The sequence below is a fragment of the Vanessa cardui genome, chromosome W, assembly GCF_905220365.1.
Source record: "Vanessa cardui chromosome W, ilVanCard2.1, whole genome shotgun sequence".
Lineage (NCBI taxonomy): Eukaryota > Metazoa > Arthropoda > Insecta > Lepidoptera > Nymphalidae > Vanessa > Vanessa cardui.
The window spans coordinates 5,580,276-5,606,675 of NC_061153.1; the positions used below are offsets into that span (position 1 = coordinate 5,580,276).

Genomic DNA, 26,400 nt, shown 5'->3' on the forward strand with positions numbered 1-26,400 from the left:
AGTAGCGACGACAGCTTTCAAAGTATTCCTTCTCTCAATGAATCCCTATTAAATCTTTTTACAGACGTACCTAAAAACTTTAACATTGTTCATATTAACGCTCAGAGTATTCTTGCTCACTATCCTGACCTTCTCACATCGTTTGATAACAAAAACCTTCATGCTATTCTTGTGTCTGAATCATTGCTTAAGCCATGTTTGTCTTCTGAGTCATATTCTTTACCGGGTTTCCATTTAATTCGAAATGACCGTGTCAATAGAGCTGGTGGAGGTGTTGCCATGTACCTGCGATCCTACATTCCTTTTAAAATTATAAGCATGTCAGCACCTCAGACTGGTCCTTCCGCGGAACATATTTTTATTGAGTTAACTTTTTCCCATTGTAAACTTCTACTATATGTTTTTTATAATCCTTGCCTATCAATTGACTACTTCTCATCACTAGAATACCTTCTTGAAAAATTTACTCCTCAATATAACCACACTACATATATTGATGGGTTACTTTAATACTTGCCTGATCAAAAATGACTATAAATCTGTGAGACTCAATTCCTTAATATCTTCATCTAACTTGCACATTCTTCCTCTCTCTGTCACACATTCCTTTCCGAATTCCAATCCTTCACTCCTTGATTTAATTATTGTATCTTCCACGGACCATGTTGAAAAACATGGTCAGTGCAATGCTACAGCATTCTCTTATCATGATTTACTTTACTTGTCCTATAAAATTAAACCACCTAAAGCCAAGTCAAGAATCCTTCTGCTGCGTAACTTTGGTGATATGGATATCAGTCGCTTGCATGAAGATGCATCTAAAATCGATTGGTCAGTAGTACTGGATGCGGATACAGTTGATGAACGGGTTGCAATTTTTAATTCCTTACTGACACAACTATATGACACTCATGCTCCCATTCGTCCTGTGCGCCTAAAACATCGGCCTGCTCCCTGGCTTACTGATGAAATCAAAACACTACAACATCGTAAGAACGTAGCCAAAGCAAAATATAAGTTGAACCCTACAAATAAAAACCGCGAGAAATATAGAAATATTCGGAATCGCTGCAACATGCAATGTAGAGATCAACAACGACGCCATATTCATCAGTCCTTAACCGACAATGATCCTTCTAAAGTGTGGAAATTTCTTGATAAACTTGGAATTGGGAAGGCACGTCAAGAACTAAATTTAAATAATCTGGATATAAACCAACTTAACCAGCATTTCTCGTCCTCTGATACCATAGATGGTACGATAAAAACTAGCACTATTAGAAATATTTCAGCTTCTTCTACTCCCAATATTCCTTCTTTCTCTTTTAGTCAGTTTACTGTATGTGATGTTAAGAAGAACATTTTAGACATAAATTCTGATACACTACACTTTGGTTATTATTGACAGAATAAAAAGTGTTTATTTGAACACCGAATATGTCTAACACCGATATTAACACTAACCCTGCAACAATTTCAAGTATAATATAATTCCTAAAAACATAAGATTTAATCGAAGATAACATAAATAGTTAAAAGTAAAGTATTAAGAATATAATATACATGTATATCATAAATTTCCTTAAAATTGTCATTTAGTTTGATAACGCTGTTGCAGCGTTATATTATAGATAGATAATAAAATAATTGTAAAATTTTACAAAATGTTTTGTAATAAATACACTTCCTAACTTATCGTAATCACAATTGGCAAAGATTTTCTACGATTATAATAAATATAAAAATAGTCGTTTATAATTTATAACTAAAATGCTGTTATGAAGATAAAATTTTACATTACCCTATTTAGTAAAAACTACACACTATTTTATCTCTGTCAACAATAAAGTCGTACCTTCGTATACGAAGTGACGTCATTACCGAACATATAGGTACCAATCGAAATAACTAAATCAGTTTTGTTTTTTTTTTTTAACCGATAACCCTCTTAACCATCATTATTATATTTACACAATTAAATAATCTTGAGATTAAATAAGAATTAAAGATTTTAAAGATGCTAATAAACTGTAACATTATTATGTAGGGTAAGAATAACAACAAAACTGATTAGATACCGATTTACCTCTTAGTTTACATTTGGTTTTTGAATCAATTGGTACGTACCTTTTTATCCTTATAAAATGGATCCTGGCAGGGTCGCCACTTGTACAGGTCACTATTAGGCACGTGGTTAATAATGAAACAACACAGTTCGATTTGTAACGGACACGTCTTGCTCGTACGGCGAACTAACTGATTATGATATGGCCAATGGCCGTACCCCCCACTATTGCTCGCCTTACGCGTAGGCTTGTCAATATTTATTTACAAACTACCTCTTATAATACACTACAGACAGTATTGTCAAACATTATCAGAGGCAAAGAGGACCAGTCGACTTTTAATAATTGTTTCCAGCTGCCAATAATTATGGCTTGAGATTTGCTAGCGTTGACATTAAGACCAAAAGATTTACTCCACTCAAGAATGATATTGAGGTCTTTATTCATCCTTGTGATTGCCAACGGAAGATTCTCCACAGTCGACTGGGTATAAATCTGGACATACCTCTGAGCTAACCACGTGTTACCCTCGTGCTACCCACGGATCCTTGATGTATCCACAGAGAACCATGAGATACCATAGTGAGGCCTTGTGGAGCCGTGGTAGCCATGTATACACCACAGATCTACGAGAACCTTAAACATTTATTATGACACAGTTATGAGCATAGTATGCGTAAAATCTGCCCATATTTATTACAATAAATGTGCATGAGAGATTTCTTTGTGTACTGTTTTACAAAACTATTTCAAAGATCAACATGATATGGTGCTTACAGATACCTGTTTCAAGAATATTTTTTTGATTCTCAGATTTCCAATCGCATAACTTAGGCAGGTGCAGAGCACGCACCGCCTATCAGAATGGCCGTGTCGGCGCGAAACCTTTTATAGTGGTAGTGCCACACTGCACTCTCGGTTGCAGTCGAATGAGCCGGCACGCCCGGGGAAGTACCACTCTCTCACTTAAAATCGGCGTGAGGTGGTAGCTATGCTACCGCGTTTCGTCCGGTAAGTGAGAGTTCTGGAGGCCCGATCCCCCCTCCCCCCAAATTTGATGGTTGTGCAGAATTTGGTTCAATTACCACAGGTGGGTACCATCAGCGTCTGTGGTGGAGAATCCCTCTCTGGGGATCCATGCTCAGGACGTACACCACCTGAGCAGGGATGCCCAGGCTGCCCTCCGAATTCTGGGGGGGCAATTTTGCGCTCGCCACTGTTCGGGGCAAGTAGAGCAGGCATCATAAGGCAACCCCTACCACACTCGCTGTGGACTTCTGCAACATAAGGGGACTCAACTCCAACTTGAATGCCGTTCACTTTCACCTTAAGACGGCGAAGCCAGCCTTGCTCTTTCTTACCGAGACCCAGATATCTTCTCCTGCCGATACGTCATTTCTTCTTATCCCGGGTACAAATTGGAGCATACTTTTGTACTACGAGCTGGGGTGTGCGTTTACGTCAGAGATGATATCTGCTCTCGATGCCTCGGCAGCCTTGAAGGGCAGGACCTATCAATTATCTGGCTGCGCGTAGACTGCGACGACCATCCGCGAATCTACGCGTGCCTTTATAGGTCCCATAGCTGTAATGCCGAAACCGACCGACTGGTTAAGCACGTCCAATTGGCTACAGATTCCGTACTACAGCAGACTCCATCCGCAGAGATCTTTATCCTGGGGGATTTCAATGCCCATCATACAGAGTGGCTTGGATCACGCACCACTGATCATGCGGGTAGATCTATTCTCGACTTCGCTTTGGCTTATGATTTGACACAACTGGTCACCTCGCCAACGCGAATACCGGACGTGGAGGATCATACACCTTCCCTGTTGGACCTTCTGCTGTCTTCGCATCCGGACGGCTATAAGATTGTCGTCGATCCCCCTCTGGGCTCGTCGGACCACTGTCTCGTCCGGAGTACAGTGCCAGTTACACGATACTCACGACCTCGTTTCGCGGGCTGCCGTCGCGTGTGGCACTACAAGTCAGCAGATTGGGATGGGATGTGGTCCTTCTTTGCGTCTTACCCATGGGGGCTTGTTTCTAGATGGATGATCCGAGCATTGTTGCTGACTCTGTCGCCGATGTGGTGCTTCAGGGTATGGAACTTTTCATTCCAAATCCTGCGGTGCCCATTGGTGGCAAGTCCCAGCCCTGGTTTGGTCGCTTCTGTAAGACGGCTTCACGTCGAAAATGGGAACGCTACCAAGACTGGGCTAACGCATCGGCGTCTCGTGATGCAAACACCAGCACATTCAGAAAGGAATATAACTCTGCCTCTAGGTCCTTCAAAAACGTGATAGCTGAGGCGAAGTCGAAGTACATTGGCAGAATTGGCGAGAGACTGGTGCGCTTCCCATCAGGAACACGTGCGTTCTGGTCTCTCGATAAGGCTGTCCTATGGAATTTCTGTCAGCCTTCTTTTCCATCTTTGCACAGGGACGGTGAGTCATTGGCCCATACCGCGAAGGAGAAGGCCGATCTTTTAGGGTCTCTCTTCGCGTCGAACTCGACTCTGGATGTCCGAGGAAAGTCACCACCATCAATCCCGCGGTGTGATACAACGATGCCGGAGGTTAAATTTCGGCAAAGTGCAGTTCGGAAAGCACTTCTTCCTTGGACATTCACAAGTCGAGTGGACCCGATGGCATCCCTCCAATCGTGCTACGGACATGTGCTCCCGAGTTGGCACCGGTCTTAACGCGTCTTTTCCGGCAATCCTGCGCATTAGGCGTCGTCCCGAACTGGAAGACTGCTTTGGTGCATCCGATCCCTAAAAAAGGCAACCGCTCAGATCCGTCCAATTATAGGCTTATAGCCATCACTTCCTTGCTCTCCAAGATAATGGAGTCGCTTTTAAACTGCCAGCTTATGCGGTATCTAGAGGAGAACCAGCTGATTAGCGACCGCCAGTACGGTTACCGTCGGGGTCGGTCGGCCGGTGATCTTCTAGTTTACCTTACTCATAGATGGGCTGAAGCAGTTGAGAGCAAGGGTGAGGCATTAGCAGCCAACTTGGACATAGCGAAGGCCTTCGATCGCGTGTGGCACAAAGCGCTTCTTTCGAAGCTTCCTTCCTATGGGCTTCCCGGGAAATTATGCAATTGGATTACCAGCTTTTTGGCAGATTGGAGCATCAAGGTCGTTGTCGACGGTGCATGCTCCGACTTAAAATTCGTCAATGCTGGTGTTCCACAAGGCTGCGTTCTATCACCCACTTTGTTTCTTCTGCATATCAATGATTTGTTGCAAATTGGGAACATTCATTGCTATGCAGACGACAGTACCGTTGACACCTTATACACCGGCCGCGCTAATATTTCTCGGGAAATCGTCGAAGAAAACCGGAACAAACTTGTGTCTGTTTCTTCGAACCTATACGACATGGGAACCTTCAAGAAAAGAGCGTACACCTTTCTTAAAGGCCGGCAACGCACCTGCAAGCCCCCTGGTGTTGCAGATGTCCATGGGCGGTGGTAGTCACTTTCCATCACTTGAGCCTCCTGTTCGTTTGCCAGCTATGCCATAAAAAAAATAAATAAAAAAAGACCACGAATTTAAGAAAAACACGTGTCCAGACTTATGTTACGGTGTTCGGAGAAAGAGTTTTAAAAAATATTTATTTATTTAAAATTAACAAAATTATATATAACGGAGCAGCATATCCGAGCCCGTTTTAAAAAAAAAACATGACGTCAGCATAGCAGACGTCACGAGTGTCAGGGTTTCGATCTTTAACCATTCTCGGATTAAGGGTAATTAATATTAAAAAAAATATTTTTTTTTTGTATTGTTTTTTTTTTTATTTCTTTTTCCTTTTAGATTTTATGAAGTAAGCTAATTAAATTTTGCATCACAGTTTTAATGCGATGATTAGTGCTCGTTGCTGTTGACCACTCGGACTGACTGACCAGCTCGTGATATGGATGGCAACTCCCGCTGTCACGGTCATTCTGCGGGACGGTGCGTGCTCTGCACCCAAACGCGTTTCTGAGAAAGGAAATAACATTTTCTGAGCTAGTTATCCGATCATACGGCAAACTAGCAGATAACTTATGTAAAATAAGAAGTTCAATACATTGATACAGTTATTGAAAAATAAATAATTATCGTTGTTAAGAATAATATAAGCAGATAATAAAATTTAACCAAGTTATCAGTTGTATACTCGTATCATGATGAATTTATTATAAGCAACTAGGCAACAAAGCTTAGGCACCTGATAGAAAATTAGAAAAGCATAGACATTGTACAATGGGATAAGAGCAAGGGACGATAGTATCTGCTGTACTAACGCTCCACGCGTACTAGCACATATTTATTGTTTAACGGTCAATGCAAATGCTCTACGCATAATTGCATGATATTATTTATGTTCTCGTAGACAAGGATGATGCTGGGGTCATGAGCGGTCTCGAATGCCGTGGTCCCCAGAGGCTCTGAAAAACTATATAGTGATGTATCTATTGATTTTTGTTATAGCTCTTAGAAAATTGATGTTGTGGTCATGAGCGGTCTCGAACGCCGTGGTCCACAGGGGCTCTAAAGGAAAATGGAAGGACAATGCTTTGGTATAGGCCTTATTTTTATGACCGTGGTCCCCAATGGCTCTGAAAATGATCTAGAAATGGGAAGGATACGGGTAGAAAATGATTTGTACAGCTTTCAGAATAACATTGCATTGCCTTCCATTATAATCAGTATTTCAGTAGATTCAGTGGATCGTTGAAGTCTAGACCATACAGTATAGTTTCCTCGGATTCTATATAGTATGCTTCAAAGTTAAAATGAAAAGAACTCACTCGTTTATATGTTCAGCGATGCACCGGCACGGGAAGTAGACGGCATTGGCTCGACCGTTTCTAGGTCGCAATATGGGAAAGCCCCATACAAGGCCGTCTCAAAACCGTTTTACGTGAAAGTCTAATTAATTTAGTCTTATAAACAAGCTTTCTTTTCTATTTTTTTTTAATTATATTTTGCTAACCATAATGTATATAAAAATGCATCAAAGTTAACTCATGTTCAATTATGTGATTTTGGCACAATACATTACTACAATTCAACGTCACATTACTGGAAAGTTTCTATATAAATGTATAAGTGTTATACATTTCTAAAATGCTTATAATCTCCTAATTACGTTTCTTAAATAATATTATGTACAATGAATAAATAAATTAAAATTAACCAATATAGTTTAAGGTGGTATAATTTTCAGCTTACTTTTTTTTAAACGAGACTTACTGCTGTTACCGCTGTTTGCCGCTGTCGAGATATTTGTTGTATTATGATCTTTATACATTAGTTTATAAAAGGAGACAAAAAAAGTTGCGCATACTTGCGCTTTTTTTGACACGGTGCCAAAACATAACGCGAGATAAAAAAAAAAAAAATTCTAATATATTTTTACTTCTCACAAATATTACTGTGGCACGAATATTACTAATTGGTTCAGTTTATAAAAACGGTTCAAGACAGTTGAAACTATTCTGCAAATAGGGTTGCGACGGGTCATCAGGGCAAAGTGAATACCAGCAAGTTTTGCCCGAAGAAAGCGATTTCATATCAGATGCGAACTTTTTTCTTGCTTCACTTGTACCCATTAACCTCATAGATGAGGCAACTAATATTGTTATTGAGAAAAATGGGACTTGCTCATCCGTAAGATATTGCAGACTTATATTGATAGAATTTGCCAAATAAACTCCTGAAAAAACCGCGTCTGTTGTGGCTGATATCAAAAATCAAATTAAAAACCTGTCTTCTACCTTGATAAATAAGAATGGTGAAGTAATTGAAATTACTCATAACCTATTTTCAACCATGATTGATGGTAAAGTAGCACAAGTTTTAACTGAAACTCCTTCGAGTGCTTCTTGTACAATTTGTGGTGCTACTGCTCGGTAAATGAATGGCTAAGAGGCAGTTAGGACACGACATGTGAATGGAAAGTTCATTTCAACACTACCTTGGATTAGAAGTATGGAAATTATTTTACACATTTCCTATAACTTGTCTTTCCAAAAGTGGTCAGCAACTACACCAGAAAATAAAAAAAAAATATAGTATGCCTTCCTTCGTACATAAAATACTTATTCACGGAGAAAAAATCATTGAGTACTCTGCTATTTTACCTATCGGACAATTGTCCGAAGACGCTCGAGAATCCCGCAACAAGGATTACATAAAGTTAAGACTTCATAATTCTAGAAAGTGTTTAAGAGCGGCTACCAATACAAACGTCACTTCTGACCCATATATATTAAATTTGAGAAATACCTCAGGAAAAACATCGAAAGAACTTTTCGATGAAGCCCCTTATTGTAGTCCCTTCTTGCTGTCAACGAAAATCTGTAGGAGCTTATTGAATTTTGTACATTATTTTTTTTCTCGTTAGACACTATTTGCACGATGATATTGAATTCTATTTTATGTGAGTAAATTACAAAAAAAAGAATTTTTTCTTATAAATGTATGTATTTTTTTAAGTTTTATTTTTTAAATTAATTAATAAACATAATTTTCAAAATTATTATTTTTTCTCATCATCATCATCATCATCATCATCAGCCTGTTCTTATCCACTACTGGATATAGGCCTCTCCAAGCGCACGCCACTGTGGTCTATCTCCGACTACTCGCATCCAGGTCCTGCCTGCCGCCTAGCGTATTGCCGAGACGCGGTCTCCACTCTAGAACACGTTTTCCCCAACGGTTGTCGGTTCTACGACTTCAGCTTACTAATCCGGTGGGCTATGTCGATGACTTTGGTTCTTTGACGGATCACCTCATTTCTGATGCGATCCCTCAGAGAAACGCCGAGCATAGCCCTTTCCGTAGCATGCTGAACGACTTTAAACTGGTGGACTAGCCTTGTCGTGAGTGTCCACGTTTCGGCTCCGTATGTCATGACGGGTAGGATGCACTGGTTAAAGACTTTCGTCTTAAGGCACTGCGGGATTGACGATGTAAAGATCCGACGTAACTTCCCAAACGCTGCCCAACCCAGCTGAATTCTTCTATTCACCTCATCCTCAAGGTTGTTTCTACCTAATCGCAAAGTCTGCCCGAGGTAGACATATTTTTGAACAACTTCGAGGACGGTGCCGTGTTTCGCAGTCGGTTCCGGTAGAACATGTTCATTGAACATGCCCTTGGTTTTACCCAAGTTCATCCGTAGGCCGATACGCATAGAAGAATCAGCTAGCTCGTTCAGCATTTGTTGTAGGTCCTGCAGCGTTTCTGCCACGATGACGATGTCGTCTGCGAATCTCAAGTGAGAGATGTATTCGCCATTGATGTTGATGCCATGTCCTTTCCAGTTCAACGTCTTGAACATATCCTCCATTGCATTAGTGAACAATTTGGGGGAAATAACGTCCCCTTGTCTCACTCCTCGATGCAATGGTATGGGATTTGTTTGCTGATTCTGTACTCGAACGGACATGGTGGCAGCTTCATAGAGACATCTCATCACTTGGATGTATCGCCAATCAACTTGGCAACGCTGCAGGGACTCCAGAACAGCCCCGATTTCAACCGAGTCAAAGGCGTTCTCATAGTCCACGAATGCGAGACACAGGGGCCGATTATACTCTTGAGACTTCTGTATAATCTGCCGCACTGTGTGGATGTGGTCTATGGTGCCGTATCCGGTCCGAAAACCGGCCTGTTCCGGGGGTTGGAATTCGTCAAATATTCGCGCAAGACCGTTCGTGATCACTCTTGAAAACAGCTTATAGACGTGGCTCAGTAGGGATATGGGACGATAGTTCTTCAGCAGGGTTTTGTCTCCCTTTTTGAAGAACAGGACGATCACACTCCTACTCCACGCCTCTGGAGTTCTCCCTTCGAAGAGGACAGAGTTAAAAAGCTTCTGGAGTTCCCTGAATACCGGTTAACCTCCTGCTTTTAATAACTCCGTGGTAACGCCGTCCTCTCCAGGGGCTTTTCCATTTTTAAGCTGTTTAAGAGCAATCTCGATTTCGCCAATACTGACTTCAGGCAGGTCTTCGGAGAAATGGCGTGTTAATGTAGCTCTAGAATCCTCATTTTCGGGATCAGGTCGAGATGCATGCGATGCGTATAACCGGCCGTAGAAGTCCTCTACTTCCGAAAGTACTGCCGGCTTGGAATAAATGACTTCTCCCCTTGCTGTGGTCAACTTCGCCAGGTGGCTCCTTCCAAGAGATTGTACGAACACCTTAGACCCCCGGTTTTGCTCAATCGCTCTTGCATTTGCAAGAGTATTGGAGCACCGGAGGTCGTGTCGTACGCGCCTGCTGATCTTTTGGTTTAATTGCCGTTTCTCTGACGAAGTGACAGATGGGTTTTCACGTCGTTTTTTCATGAGCCCTAAAGTCTCTTCTGAAAGTTTGGACTTCCTGCCTTTACGCTGCATGCCACAACATCTCGTGCCTTTTTTAATAAAACCCCAACGTTTCGAGCACTTTACAGCGTTCGTGGTCTCGGGTAGACTGTCGTCGGGATGTCAAAAATAATTAATATACGCGATTCAAATCCATTATAACTAGTTTTATTTAAATGTGTAATAATCGCGAAAATTTAAGACGACATTATCTCGTGCCTTCTTCCCTGAGAATTCGAACTACATTTTCAAGGTTCTGGTTTACATCTGTTGTGGTTTCCACGGTAGCGAATCGGTTCTCCAGAATTGACTGAAATGTTTCAGGTCCCGCAATGATTTGGAGCAGCTTTGGTCGGAGCGTGGACTTCATCAGACGGACGCGCTCGGCCTTAAAATTGATTCAGAGAGCCTCGGAGACTTCTCCGGTGATCACTACCGGTATTGAACCTGTTTATCACTGAGACGTCTCTGAATATGTGCCTCTGGTCCGTCATTATGAAGTCGAACTCATTTTTTGTCATAGTGTCGGGGCTTGCCACGTCCACTTCCTTTGCGGCTGCTTCTTGAAGAAGGAGTTTATTAAAAAGAGCCCCTCTCGTTCGAGGAAGTTGACAAGCATTTGCCCCCTATGATTCCTGCTTCCAAATCCATGGGGTCCTACTACCGATTCGCTGCAATTCTGTACTCCCACTTTAGCGTTAAAGTCCCCCATGACAACGTTGTAGTGGGTTTTCGTGGTGAAGTGGAGGGCCCTCGATATGTCGTCGAACAATTCTTCCACTTCAACGTCCGAGTGTGTCGAGGTCGGTGCGTACGCTGGCACCACCTTGAGGCTGTACCTCTCGGTGAGCTTTATTATGAAGTACGCAACCCTGTTCGACACACTGGAGATTTCCACAACGTTGTCAACTAGGGACTTATTTACCAGAAACCCAACGCCACCTTGGGATTGTTGGTCTCCCTTTCGGAAGTACATTAGGTGACCCGAATCGAGGGTTACGGTGTCCTCTCCCTCTCTACGACCTTCACATAGCCCTAATATGTGCCAACTTATTTTCCCAAGTTCTACTTCAAGTTGCGCTAGATGCGAGTCAAGCCGTAGCGTGCGTCCGTTGTACGTCGTCAGGGTCAGTCGGTTGTGGTGGCCTCCCGTAGCCCGGTAATTCTTAGCACCCCCCGTCCCGCCGTTACCATCGTCGCCAACATGACGAGGAATAGCGGGGCTGCCGGGAACTCGGGGCCGTGGCTTGCGTGAGTGCTGCGGATACGGAGGATATTGCCCATAATCGCCACGCTGGGCAGGCGGGTTGGCGATCGCAGGACGTAGCTTCTCGCACCGGTGACGCTGCTGCCTGTCATCGGCCTGTGGTATTTAGCTACGCCTATTTTGTTGATGGTTATACCGCCATCAGTCGGTCGCCAGAGCCTCGTTTGCTGGTCAGCAGGATGCACCACGGGCAGATGAGGTTGGCTTGGGGCACTAAGGTTGTGGTTTGCTCCCCCTCACATCCCAATGATTTTTAATTGGGATGTAATTATTTTTTCTATTAAACCTTATACTTTCACGTATATTAATAACTGAGATACGGAGTTTGAGACGAAACATACGCGATTTTCCTATAGTGCGTAGGGCTGCTGTTGCGGCTGTTTTTGCACAGGCTCGTCGGGAGATGTAACGTTGGGTTGCTGATTTACTGATTTAGTTTCATGATTACCTGGTTGTGGTGCTCGGCGTAGTTGGTCGTGGGACACTTTGCGTAATCGTCCCCTGCCTATCACCTTCTCCACTGTTGTAATTTTTATGAAACCTGTAAATCTCGAAAGGCACACTTAATTAGTCATATCAAGTAATAGTGGTTACGTGGACTCTTAATCTTTATGCTGAAAATAATTAATTTTAGTCTTCTGAGAATAGAAACGATGACTGTTATATTTCGAACAAGAGTCATTCGTTGCTGTAGTTATGTTATGAGTGCTGCAATGTCCTCTGTTTGGGTATTGATGTCGATCAGGTTTAAGAAGTTCAGGTGGTATGCAATGTTTTCTTTGTGTAATAAGTGAGTAGTGCAACTCCATATACTAGATGCACTGTTCGGTCTCATACATAGTTCTTCATTTTTACTAACTCGTTTTTGAGGGTAGCAATAATCCTTTCCACTTGGCCATTTGCTCGGCTATTTCCTGACGTGTTGGTTATCTTAGTGCGTCTCATTTCCCCGTGATATCCATGTGGATCACTCGTTGAGTTTTCAATTAGATGAAGCTATGCTTGTATAGCGCCTTAGATCCCTTTAGATGTTCCACACATATGAACAGCATGGCAACTGCTGATGCCCTTGAAGCGTATTGACGAAGTGGGTACTCCCGCACTAGTCGGCCTTGGAGCTGATGAATGATTTATTGGATCCGTGGTTTGCGGTCCTCACACATAGATGGGCGCCATGATACCGAAGTTTCTCGTAGATGTACCAGGCATTTAGTGTGAAGTGCTCAGAGATCTTCTCGCAATATGGTTCTGTCTTGTAGCGATCCTTATGTGACAGGTGGCACCGAAGCTGATGAGGACGTGGCAGAGATTGGAGCTTGTTCTGATCCCACTGCTGATAACGGAGCAGCATATCCGAGCCCGTTTTTAAAAAAACAGCACAGCTGACGTCATGTTTTTTATCTCATACATATGTTAGGAGCAACTAAGCTCCTCGTTTAAATCGAGATAACTTGAGCGCATTCAAAATCTCTGTATACGGTTAATATTTGGGCTTCGCAAATATGACCATGTTTCTGAATTCCGCAAAAAGCTCAAGTGGCTTCCAGTCCACCTTCGCAGGAATACTCGTATTCTATCATTTCTTTACTGTATCCTATTCAATCCAAAAGTTCCTCTTTATTTAAAAGAGAGATTTAAGTTCCTTGCTTCTCATTGTCGCTCTCTGCGCTCCGAGGATAATTTAATTTTGAGTATCCCTTCTCACTCTTCAACTTGTTACTCAAAATCTTTTACAATGACCGCAGCACGCTTATGGAACTCCTTGCCCTTAGCGGTACGTCGAGCTAAATCTCTTGTGTTGGAATAATACAAAAACTCTCCTCACAATCAATACTTTATCTCTCCTGAAGTGGTTTACGATCCTTCCAATTCGACGATTAAAGTAAGAATGACCATTTCTAGGCTTACTCCTAGTATTTAATATTTACACGCCCCTCCTTCGACTGTAGCAACATCCGGTTTCGATCCATTTTAAAAAACAATTTAGTCAAAACCGGATGTTGACAATCAACGCAAATTGTAACAACTATTTAAATCGAATTATTTATGCTGATAATACTTTAATACATTAAAAAAATAAAATATGATCATATTAAAATAAATATGCTAACAGCTCGGCCATCAGACCTCCGGTACGTCCCCGTACCAACAAATATAAACAATCTGAATTAAATTATATAGGTATATGTAGTTAATACACAATACATGAATACGTTACCACACAATACCATACAATAACTTCTTCATTTAAGTAGGCGAAATTATGGCAAATAGATCTTACTCTTTATATCTCTATCTATCGTCAGTATCACCATCGTCCTCCTCACCATCTGTGGAAGTCTTCAGTTGAGTGCCGAGAGTCACTCTTACGAGTTCAACTATCACCAAGTCCCCCACCCCCTATAATGCGGCGCTGGTTTCCTTTTCTCTATCAAAACAACCTCAATTTTTCATTTGTTGTACTTCTACACGGTCTCCGCTCTCCTCATGTTTTGCACTTCTTCAGATGACGCAACCACATTCGTATCTTCCAAAACGTCATTTAATATCGATTCGGATACATTCACAAACTTATAACTAAAAAGAAGGTCACAAGGACTTTTCTGCGTTGTCCTACTTACCGTTGTATTAAGTCCCATTTGGATCACAGGCACGAATTCATCCCATGCTCTTTCATCTCTTCCATGTGATTTTGTAGCTAGCGCGTCTAATATTGTCCTATTGTATCCCTCAACTTGGCCACTTGATCTTGGCGCCGCAACGGCGTTTAAAATATGCTTGATCCCAGTACCTTGTATAAATTTCTTAAAGGCCAGACTCGTGAAGCAAGAGCCATGATCTGTAATAAGCCTTGTCGGTGCGCACAAATAGCTTATGTGATCTTTCATTGTTCGCACCGCAGTTGTTGCCCTTGCACTTCTCACTGCAGCAATGTTCACAAACTTAGTGAAGCTGTCTATAATCTTTGCCACGTCAGTACTTTCGTTTTTGCTTGAATTCTCGAGAATGTTCCCGATTGCTGAAATGTCTTCATCCACCATCCGAGCAGTACTGAGCCATTCATCCGTTCCTATATGAAATAAGTCCAAAACACGTGCTTCAGCGACTGCTGCTTCAAATGGGTTACGGCTTAGAGCATCAACACGAGCCATCCCCTTCCCCTCCCCGTATTCAATTTCAAAATCAAACTCCTGCAATTGAATCCACAAATGTGCTATGCGTGGTCTCTCTCGATCTCGTTTAGTAAGGGTTGTCCCTAAGGCGTTGCAATCTGTAAAAATTTTGAAGGGTTTTCCAATGAGATATACGCGAAACCGGTCCAATGACGTAATAACAGCAAGAGTCTCTACTTCAAATGAGTGTAATTTTTGCTCATCTATAGTTGTTTTACGGCTGAAATAAGAAACTGGACGTAATAAACCTTCTTTGTCCTTTTGTAACAGAAAACCGGCTACGCCATTCTTGCATGCATCAGTATGGAGTTCGGTCTCAGCGTGTGGATCATAAATGGCAATAACTGGCCTGTTAATAAGCGCCGTTTTGAGAGTTTCAAATGCTGTTACTTGTTCTGACGTCAACTCAAAAACGTCTGAAGAAACTAGCAAGGCCCATAAATTGACGTACCTCGTGTTGACCTTTCGGGGTACAAATTTTTGCTACTGCTTCTGTTTTTGCACTACCGGGTCGAATGCCATCACTTCCCACCTTGAAGCCTAAAAAGTCAATTTTTTTTGTAAAAGAAATTACATTTGCTGAGATTTAACGTGAGTCCGCCTTCACGCAAAAGTTCTAATACTTTACGTAGGCGCGACATTCCTTCTTCGAAGTTGTGAGCTGGAATAAGGATATCGTCCATTTAGATCATGGCTAACTTTACTTCTGCATCCGCTAACACTTTATTTATGGTGCGCTGAAACACAGATGGCGCATTAACTAGTCCAAACGGCATTCGTAAATACTCGAATTGTTCATCGGGTGTTACAAAAGATGTTTTCGGTCAAGATTCCTCAGATATTGATATTTGGTAGTATCCAGATGCGAGATCCAATGATGTAAAAAACATATGACCGGCAAGGAAATCCAGTTGATCTTCGACACGCGGCATTGGATAATGATCTTTCACTGTTTTCCGGTTCAAGGCTCTGTAATCAACACATAGTCTTTTTTCCCCACTCCTCTTTTCCACCAAAGCAATAGGGCTAGCATATAGTGATAACGATTCCTGACAATATTTGAATCTAGCATTTCTTGTATCATGCCCTGAACTTGGGTTCGCTCTGTATGTGGCAGCCGATAAGGACGATATACGACTGGATCACAGTCTTTCAATTTAATTTGCATTTCAGTTACTGTGGTAAGTCCTAAGTCTTTGAGTCCTGTCGAAAAACGATCACTAAATTCTTCTAATAAAGTTTTGAATTGTGCTGCTCGGCTTGTAGTTATCATTGCATTGCCATAGTCGTTCATAACCATTGATAAGTTACATACATTGTTGAGGCCTTTCACGGGTAATGCGCGAGTCATTAGAGTATTCTTCTTGAATTCAATTTTTTTTTTGGAAGATAAGTTGGAAGAGATGAATCAATAAACTTCCGTTGCCTTTATGAACCTCATACTCATACTCTTTCAGAGCTTCAATAAATTGTTCAAAAATACGTGAGGCAGAACTGCTATTATCTTCAATACCATTAGATTGCCTTCGATTGTTTTTATTTCTGCCTTGTTTGGTCGAATGTTTGTAAGAATGATTGTCACTATCAGAATTCTCCCAGTTCCGATGCAAGCGACGCGAATTATGTCGTGATCTAGATCGTTTTTTTTTTTTTTAATCTTATATTTTTCGCAAGACTCGTGTCATCGGTGTCATTAAGGATGCGAAAACTATGCCCGCGTTCAATACCACATCTGGGGGATTGTCTATATTGGCGATCTCTCAGACGTTGCTCATGCTCTACGTCTGATGGACCACGTTTAACCAAGTACCTCAGGCGTTGCTCATGCTCCCCGCCTGAGGGACTATGTCCGACAAAGTCGTTCGGGCGTTGATCATGCACCTCGCCCGAAGGACTACGTTTAACTAAATAGTTTGGGCGTTGCTCATGCTCACCGCTCAAGCCACGAGACCTATGGTATCGATATTTTAGTAACGTCTGGTATTCTTCGCAGTTTTGTCGACTATTTTTCTTTCTTGGACGTGAACTTTTGTTATTCTTTTGGTTTTCGTTCATAAGGAAAACGTAACTTTTGCTCCGTGAACGTCTCCTTTCGCATATGATCATCGAACGTCTTGGTATGTCAACATCATTCTCTTGCAATATTTTGGTCTCCATCTGAGGCTTAAAATACTTATATTTTAGTTTCGATGAAAATAAATAAGTAATTAAATTTTAAAGTTATTAAATTAAAATAATAAAGTATATTGAGTCTTTAAAGATACATCAATGTTGAACAAAATACAATTTTACATATTACGTTAGCTTATAAATAACATATGTATTTATAATATTTTATAGATATTCGTAAAGAAAATTTCACCTGATTTAAATATATTGATATATTACAACTATATTTTAAAGTATTTTAAACTTCAAACACAAAAAAAAACCAACAAAAATGCAAAAAAAAAAATCATAAATTTAAATATATGGAAAAAGAAACCCACTTAATCATAAAATAAAATAAAAATAAACACTTATTAAGCGATACTTACGTAAGCAGGCTTTACGGCCGAATTCGAAATAAAGTAATCTTGTTCAATCCCCACTTCTGAAATGTTGGAATAATACAAAAACTCTCCTCACAATCAATACTTTATCTCTCCTGAAGTGGTTTACGATCCTTCCAATTCGACGATTAAAGTAAGAATGACCATTTTTAGGCTTACTCCTAGTATTTAATATTTACACGCCCCTCCTTCGACTGTAGCAACATCCGGTTTCGATCCATTTTAAAAAACAATTTAGTCAAAACCTGATGTTTACAATCAACGCTAATTGTGACAACTATTTAAATCGAATTATTTATGCTGATAATACTTTAATACATTAAAACAATAAAATATGATCATATTAAAATAAATATGCTAACACTTGAAATATTTAAACGTCGCATTTTCGAATATTATATTGATACTTGAAATCGTATTTTCATCCCTTACCTTTCTCCTCCTCCAATCCTCATTTATTTTAAAATTGTGTGTATGTTTTTCTTACTAGTGTATTTATATTACTTGTATTTGTATTACTTGTGTATTTTCTCATTATATATGTATGTATTATTTTTACTACTTTATTATATTTGTATTATAGTACACCTCCACCCTAAATTTATTTATTTGTTATAATGTCCTATGCCAACCGGTTGCCTGGAAGAGATCGCTCTTCTAGCGATAAGGCCGCCGATTGTATACTCTATAACATTGTTTTTTTTCTGTTTTAAAATTTTATGTACTTTTTATTTTATTTTATGTCCTTGGTGTACAATAAAGTATATTTCATTCATTAATTCATTCATTCAATGTGCGTGTAAGCAGTTTCATTGTTTTCTATATTCCATCGTCAGCGGTATGTGCAGGGTTATTGCACAATAACTCCTCCCCTCTTTAGATGGAAGCCTGGCATCTCAAGGCTTTCACTGTCCTTCGGCTGGGTATCTTATGGATTACCATGTTTTTTACTTCTGCATTTATATATCTTCCATACCAGAATCGCGCTTCCGATTATGTATAACAGGATTGTAGTCCAACTAGGAATCGCCACATCAACAGACCAATCATATGACGTGTTATCTTCGGCAATATTCTCTAGAAGTTGATGAATATTATCTAGAGATACATCTTGAAGTTCTACTTAATACTTAATGTTTTCGGTATGGGATGATTTCATTCAGCAAAACTATTTGGCTGTTAGTTTGCAAAGTCCTGTTCAGGAACTGTAGTTTGCATCGTTCTTCGATGGTAACCAACTGAACTCCGTCTATTTTCATGTATGTTGTTTTCCAATTACACATTGAGCGGACAACTTCTTCTCTATTTGGGATAAGAAATCAAGTGTTATCATTAACTCTCTGGATCTTGCTTTCCTTCATATTTGTTCTGGCTAGCGTGCTGTTTGCCTTCTCGTGGCGAATTAAAGAGATGATACAGTCGTCAGACGATGCTATCGGCTTAGTATCTGCTTACAGAGATGTTGTTCTTCTGTCATTGTTCTACAATCTTCTTCTATGTAGGAGTAGTCTTCACTTACTGTGCTAGGAGATTGGACTTAGGAATAATAGTGATGTTGTGGATATCAGGAATGGAATACAGATGGATCAAATCATATATGTATATTGGGTTCAACAGAGGGAATTGCTAGAATAAAATTCAAAGTATGCTCTTTGCTGTAAGCTTTAACTTCGATAGATCTTTCAATTTCATGTGTGTAACTTAAACTTATCGGTGCTACAGCATCAAAAGGAATATGATTTTTTATTTCTATAACTTCTAATATTAAATGTTGAGGGCTTTAAATTGTGGGGTGCATAATTCCCATTTGAGCAAATGTAATAGCATCTTCTAAAAACATTAATCTATCTAATAATATTTGTATACTATAATCTATTTCTATATAAATTTCTAAAAAGTTTAATTGATTTTTAATTAAATTAGAGTTACTGGTAACATTGAGTAGAAATTTAGACATTTTAATTGATTATTGTTAATTTTTCTTACTTGATCACTGAAATCTTCAATTGCGTTTTTTGCTAAAATAAGGGAAGATTTATGTGAATTCTAACATAGTTCATACGATTCTTTAATTCTGTTATTTGTTGTTCAAATTTTATTGCATCATTATTATCTAAATTACCAGTAACGGCCTTAACTACTGATCCTAACCCGTCGATAAGACCACGTTTGGCTCTTATGCAATAAATGTTAGTTTCTTATTTATTAAATCTAAATGATATAAGTTATAATTTAGATCTGATCTTTATATGTTGCATGCAAATGACCAGATTCTGAATGTTCTTCGGCTTCCTTAGCGCTGTTTAATAACGATATTAATTTAATGGATGCTAGTTTTAGTTCAGTTATGTTATAAACACTAACTAGTCTAATAAAATCGATTTGTCTTAAAATCCGTCCTTGTTATAGTAACAGGATACCATTGTTATTATCAACGGAATTTATATTTATTGTGGCTGTTGTGTAAAGCACGAAGGCTCCTGCGATGATGACCCTCGAACAAGGTGAGGTCTTCGTAATAACTTAAAGTGGACTCTAATAGACTTAGAATTAGGATGGTTGCCTATTATTTCAGCTACGTTATTTGGGTGCAAATGGATTATTTTATAGGGTCCTTTAAATACCGGTTTCGTCTTGTCATTCCTAGCTCTTTTGGCTACCCGTTTATATACTTCTTCACCTACCTTGAATGCGATGCTTCTACTGCTTGATTTCTCTTAGCTATTACCTGTTCTTTATTCTTCGATGTTAATGCTGTTACACATTCTTGTATAGCTTCTGCATTACGCCTATGTTTGATAACATATTCCTGATAAAATTCCCTAGGATAATGTAGTTCTAGAGGATTCCTAGCCGTATGTCCGTACAGTAGTTCGTAAGGTGTATATCCTTTTTTTTTTTCTTTTTTTCTTTTTATGGTATAGGTTAGCGGACGAGCATATGGGCCACCTGATGGTAAGTGGTCACCATCACCCATAGACAATGACGCTGTGAGAAATATTAACTATTCCTTACATCGTCACTGCGCCACTAACCTTGGGAACTAAGATGTTATGTCCCTTGTGCCTGTAGTTACACTGGCTCACTCACCCTTCAAACTGGAACACAACAATACTGACTACTGTTATTTGGCGGTAGAATAACTGATGAGTGGGTGGTACCTATCCAGACAGGCTCGCACAAAGCCCTACCACCAAGTAGCTCTTAATTCCTGTAGAGTGAATTGAATTGTTATAAGCTATGATAGCCTATCGCATTAGAAGTTGTAGTCTATAACCTAGGAGCCCAGGAATCATTAAGGTATAGATTTAAAGAAATTAAGATATTGACTGTTGCTTCTCAATACATATTTTGTAATGTTTTGTATGTACGGAAAAATATTAATGTTTTTATGAGAAAATGTGATTCTCATAACATTGGTACAAGGAACAAACACAATCTTGTTACTCCCGTTACTCGACTGCATAGAGTCAGTAACTCTTTTGTGGGGCAATGTATACGCTTCTACAACAGGATCCCAGAAAGCGTTCAAAATGCTTCTGTTGCCAAATTTAAAAAAATTGTTAAGGAACGCTTGTGTGCAAAAGGTTACTATACAATTAGCGAGTTTATGTTTGATAGCACACCTTGGGAATGAAACGATCGCCTCCTGGCTATTTCTAATCATATACTACTATGTATTTTATTAATTTGACAAAAAAAAATAACAAAAAAAAAACCCGCTGAGTTTCTTTCGCCGGTTCTTCTCAGGTCAGGGTGTTCCTTTTTCCGAACCGGTGGTAGTGTTTATTTGACAATCAATAAGTAAGTGTAATGCTTCTATATTGAATAAAGGAATTTGAGTTTGAGTTTGAGTTGCATTGGGTCATCTTTATTTGTCATACTATTCATTCTTACAATTTCACCTCCCATTCCCTTCGGACCACGAAAGCGTTTAGACGTGCAATCCGTACACTTTTTATTTTTATTTATTAAATTTGTTTGCTTATATAAATTATAGTGTTAAAGTACCAGGAGCACATAAAGCCGTAGTGATGCAGTAGTGATGAATAAAGTTATTTGAGTTTGAGTTGAGTTTGGATAAAGATCGAAACCCGAAAACATGACGTCATATTTTTTAAAAACGGGCTCGGACATGCTGTTTCGTTATATATAAATGTATATATATAGCCATTTTTTGGTTTGCTCTTCTTTGGATTTTTTGGTCTTTAGTACGTTATCTTTAAGCCAAGGTAGTGGATGCGGAATTTCTTACAACGAGAAAGAAGAGTTAAGATCTCCGAATGTCTGACGGATCGTTTGTGAATTTTACTCGCATGTCATCATCTGATTTTGAAACTTTATTGCAAATGATCGCACCTTCCATTGCCAAACAGGATACAATATTACGGAACGCTATTAGTCCTCATATCAGACTATCCATTACATTGAGGTACTTGTCGACTAGAGATTCTTATGCTTTTTTGTCGTACACTTTTCGAGTGTCAAAACAACTAATACGTAAAATAGTACCAGAAGTTTGTAAAGAAGTGATAAAAAATTGAAGATATTTGTAAAGGTAAGTTGTAGAAAACGCATACATTTTATTTATAATTGTATTTTAATCGTCAGTAAAATAAATTTTAAAGAGTACAAGATGGATATAGCGATCAACGTAAAAATTAATTAGTATTAGTGCCATCAATGCTATTAGTGCTCGAGGAATCCATATTTGCAAGTATATAATGTATAATATGCTCTTCAGAAGGCTCGGGGCTAATATCACTGGATACAACTAAATGGCTTTGATTATTATAACTTGTACGGTATTTCTCTAAGCGTGCATATAATAAAATATTATTAATATAATATTTAGCCATAATTACACTGTGTGTAAGAGCAGAGATGGCCCAGTGGTTAGAACGCGTGCATCTTAACCGATGATTGCGGGTTCAAACCCAGGCAAGCACCGCTGATTCATGTCCTTAATTTGTCTTTATAATTCATCTCGTGCTCAGCGGTGAAGGAAAACATCGTGAGGAAACCTGCGTGTGACAAATTTCATACAAATTCTGCCACATGTGTATTCCACCAACCCGCATTGGAACAGCGTGGTGGAATATGTTCCAAACCTTCTCCTTAAAGGGAGAGGAGGCCTTTAGCCCAGCAGTGGGAATTTACAGGCTGTTACTTTACTTTACACTGTGTTCGTTATTTAATGCACGTAACTCAGTTCCTACGTACTCTCCATAAACATCTAATTCATCTCGGTACATCATTTTATTTTTAGCAGCATGCAGAACTTACTTGGTGGTAGGGCTTTGTGCAAGCCCGTCTGGGTAGGTACCACCCACTCATCAGTTATTCTACCGCCAAACAACAGTATTCAGTATTGTTGTGTTCCGGTCTGAAGGGTGAGTGAGCCAGTGTAACTACAGGCAAAAGGGACATAACATCTTAGTTCCCAAGGTTGGTGGCACATTGACGATGTAAGGAATAGTTAATAATTCTTACAGCGTTAATGTCTATGGGCGATGGTGACCACTTACCATCAGGTGGCCCATATGCTCGTCCGCCAACCTATACCATAAAAAAAAAAACTTCATAAGCCTCCTCCAATCTATCTTCATTGGGGTGGCTCCTCTTCCGAGTTGGTCGCGACGATGAAGGTGTTGGTACAGGGGTTGTAGGTTGTGTTGCTTGATCAATGGTAGATTGCGATTCTAGTTGATGAGGATATCGAAATTCCGGAACGGTAGATTGAGAATGTAGAACGACATCTTCATCCGGAGACGAAATCGAGTTTTGGCTTTATGGACTTTGAAAAATTAATGATATAAATATGAAGTCAATTATTATAATAAGAATATACTAAGTATAAAATACGTATTGTGTATTATATCAAACATCTGTTAAACATGAATGCTTAATTATTAGTACGCAAAAATAGTATTTAATGTATAATTATTTCTTTACAGGTCCCAGCTACTGCAAATGAATGGAAAACCAAGGCTAATATAGGCTTTGAGAATATATGGAATTTTCCGCATTGCGTTGGATCTATAATCCAATCTCCTTCGAATTCGGGAAGAGACTATTTTAACTATAATGAACAATTTAGTATTGTCCTATTGGGTATTGTCGATGCAAATTACAATTTTATCTATGCAAATTGTGGTGCTAAAGGAAAATCTTCTGACAGTGGAGTATTCCAAGAGACTGCTTTTTATAAAGCTTTAGCTGATAACCAACTCAACTGGCCAACTCCAGACCCAATACGACAAGATGGGCCGAATATGCGTTACGTACTTGTAGGAGACAGCGCCTTTGCACTGATAGAAAACATGATGAAGCCATATCCCTGTAATCATGACGTGGGTACAACAAGACGCATTTTCAACTATCGATTGTCAAGAGCTGGAAGAATTGTCGAAAATGTGTTCGGTATCTTAGGTGTATTTCGTATATTCCGAACTCCCAAAACCATCCTACTCTTTAATGCTGAAGTTGTTGTAATGGCGTGGGTAATTACCCACATATATTATTAAATTGATTAAATACCTCCATAATTTTTTAAGGTGAAATAGTCAATCGAGATCACTGTACAACCCACATGGGACTTTTAATTCTGAAAATGTGGATCACGATATTTTAAAAGGATCTTGGCGCAGAGAAACAGGCTCTGTCAATATGTCGAATTTAAATGCTATGGGAAGACGCTACCCTGAATCTCCTATGGAAATAAGAAACAAATTTGCTGAATATTTCATGAGTGAAGAAGGACGTGTTCCCGTAGCAGAATAATTTTTAAATGAATAAACTAGTATTGTACTATATTTTTTCTTTTAATGTTACTGAACAACGTCAATCCTTTTAGAAGTGAAGTTTTGTGGGTGAGGTGTGTATAAATAAATACAGGGTGGGCCATAAAGTTAAGCGGATAAGAAAACATCATATAAAAAAAAATAGCAAGCTCAGGAAATAAAAAATATATTTATTATAAAAAGAACAAATGGGAATTTTATTTTTTAAAGATAACATCATTTAGGTGTTTGCCCTCTTCAGGTTTACACTCTTCCAATCTATTCCTCAAATTTGTGAAAACTTTCTGGCACATCGCTCGTGGGATAGCGGACATTTCCTCGCGAATGTTTTCTTTGAGCTGGGCAATCGTCGTCGGTTTATTAGCATAAACGCGACTCTTCAGGTATCCCCAGAGAAAAAAATCCAGTGGCGTGAGATCTGGGCGACGCGATATCAGTTTTCCATTAAACACTTCGTTAACGACTACCAAAGACTCATTAGATGTATGGGATGTCGCCCCATCTTGTTGAAACCAGGTTCTACTGTTGTAAGCTTCAAAATTATGCAGTTGGGGAAAGAAAAAGTTACGTAGCCTTGCTGTGTAGCGATCGGAATTTACTGTTACTGTATGGCCTCGCTCATTTTCGAAAAAATGGGGTCCGATGATTCCTTGAGCCGACATGGCAGCCCAAACTGTAACTTTAAGCGAATGCAAAGGTCTTTGATGTTTTAATTGGGGATTTTCTTCGGCCCAATATCGACAATTTTGTTTATTGACAAATCCACACAAATGGAAATGAGCTTCATCCGAAAAGAGAATATTGTTTAAACTTTGAAAACGCTCTAACATTGTTTCGGCAAATGCAAGACGTAAATGGTGGTCATTTGGCTTTAATTGTAGCTTATACGGGTGTAATTTAAGATCTTTTGTCAAAATACGCCTCAATGATGTTCTTGATATGGCGAGCTCAGCTGATCTCTTTCGCGACGACTGCTGGGGATCGCGCCGGACCGACGCTACGACTTCGCTTACATTCTCCTCCGTTCTTACTGTCCTTGTTCGTCCCGCAGGTTTTTCATTTAACGTCGAACCCGAAGACTCAAACTTTCTAACCCACGATCTGATCACACTTTCACTTGGACATTGGTTTAAATCATGTAATCTAAAGTTAGAGCGAAATAGACGCCGCGCAATAGGGCACGAATCGCCATTTTTGTAATACGCTTTTACACAAAACGCACGCTGCTCACCGGTGAAACGCTCCATGGCGACTGATTTCCGAGAAGCAAGCTACCTAACCCCGCTACCCACACCCCGCTCCCGCGTTCCGGTCAAGAGTAATGCCATTTTGAAATTCGTACGCCTTTCTGGCCCACCCTGTATAAATAAATTATAAATAAAAATAAACCCGTTTGCGCTAAATTTGTCGCAGGTGATGTGACCGTGATTACTGATTACAAATGACAAAATAACTAAAGTATGACTGAAGAAGTTGTGGCTCCCTTTAGCAAAAAATTAATTGCATCGTACACAAACCATGCACTGGACTTCACGTCCTCTCGTCCACTACCAGTAGATTTTGACGATTTCACTTTCTTGCTTTCTCGGACAAATTGCGAACTGTTATAACGGGATTATTCGACTACTTTTTAAAAAAAGATTTTTTTAATTTAAAATAAATTTATTTAATAGATATAGAATTACAATTATTATAATTGGAATAGAATATATCTTTAGGCAGTCCCGTACTGAATGAGAATTAGAAGACGACTTACTGAGTGAAAGCCTTATTATATTATTACTCTAATATAATATGTCTCCATATGACGCTGCAGCGTCAGTTTTAGGGTTAAGCATTATAGCACACAAAACCCCGGTATAACACCTCCCCCCTTAAAGAATAAACTTCGGGGTTAATTTCGAAGTTTATGTTAAAATAGAATAAACAAAGCAAAATAAAGAAGTGTAAGAAATAAAAAATATACTTAAAGGTTAAAAACATTAAAAAAATTAAATACAGTTAAATTAAATTTTAGTTCGAAGTTTAACTAGTGAGATTGTTTTAGTTACTGTATGCGTTTGTATGGTTTCGTCACTTTCTTCATTAACTTTTCTTTATTATTCTTGATTTTAGCATTATAAAATGCCGAAGCTAAATTGGAATTGTTGCAAAGACCATAA

General features: G+C 39.5%; 1 long non-coding RNA gene and 1 pseudogene across 1 annotated transcript; both read right to left on the reverse strand.

Moving 5' to 3' along the window:
- Positions 1 to 13,371: 13,371 nt before the first annotated feature.
- On the reverse strand, positions 13,372 to 17,826 carry LOC124542760. Its single transcript, XR_006967381.1, has 3 exons — positions 17,800 to 17,826; positions 14,108 to 14,110; positions 13,372 to 13,500 (listed from the first exon to the last, which is right to left on the reverse strand). It is a non-coding gene; the product is annotated as an uncharacterized LOC124542760 (long non-coding RNA).
- Positions 17,827 to 22,096: 4,270 nt separating this feature from the next.
- Positions 22,097 to 26,076, reverse strand: LOC124542486 (annotated as a pseudogene).
- Positions 26,077 to 26,400: the final 324 nt, after the last annotated feature.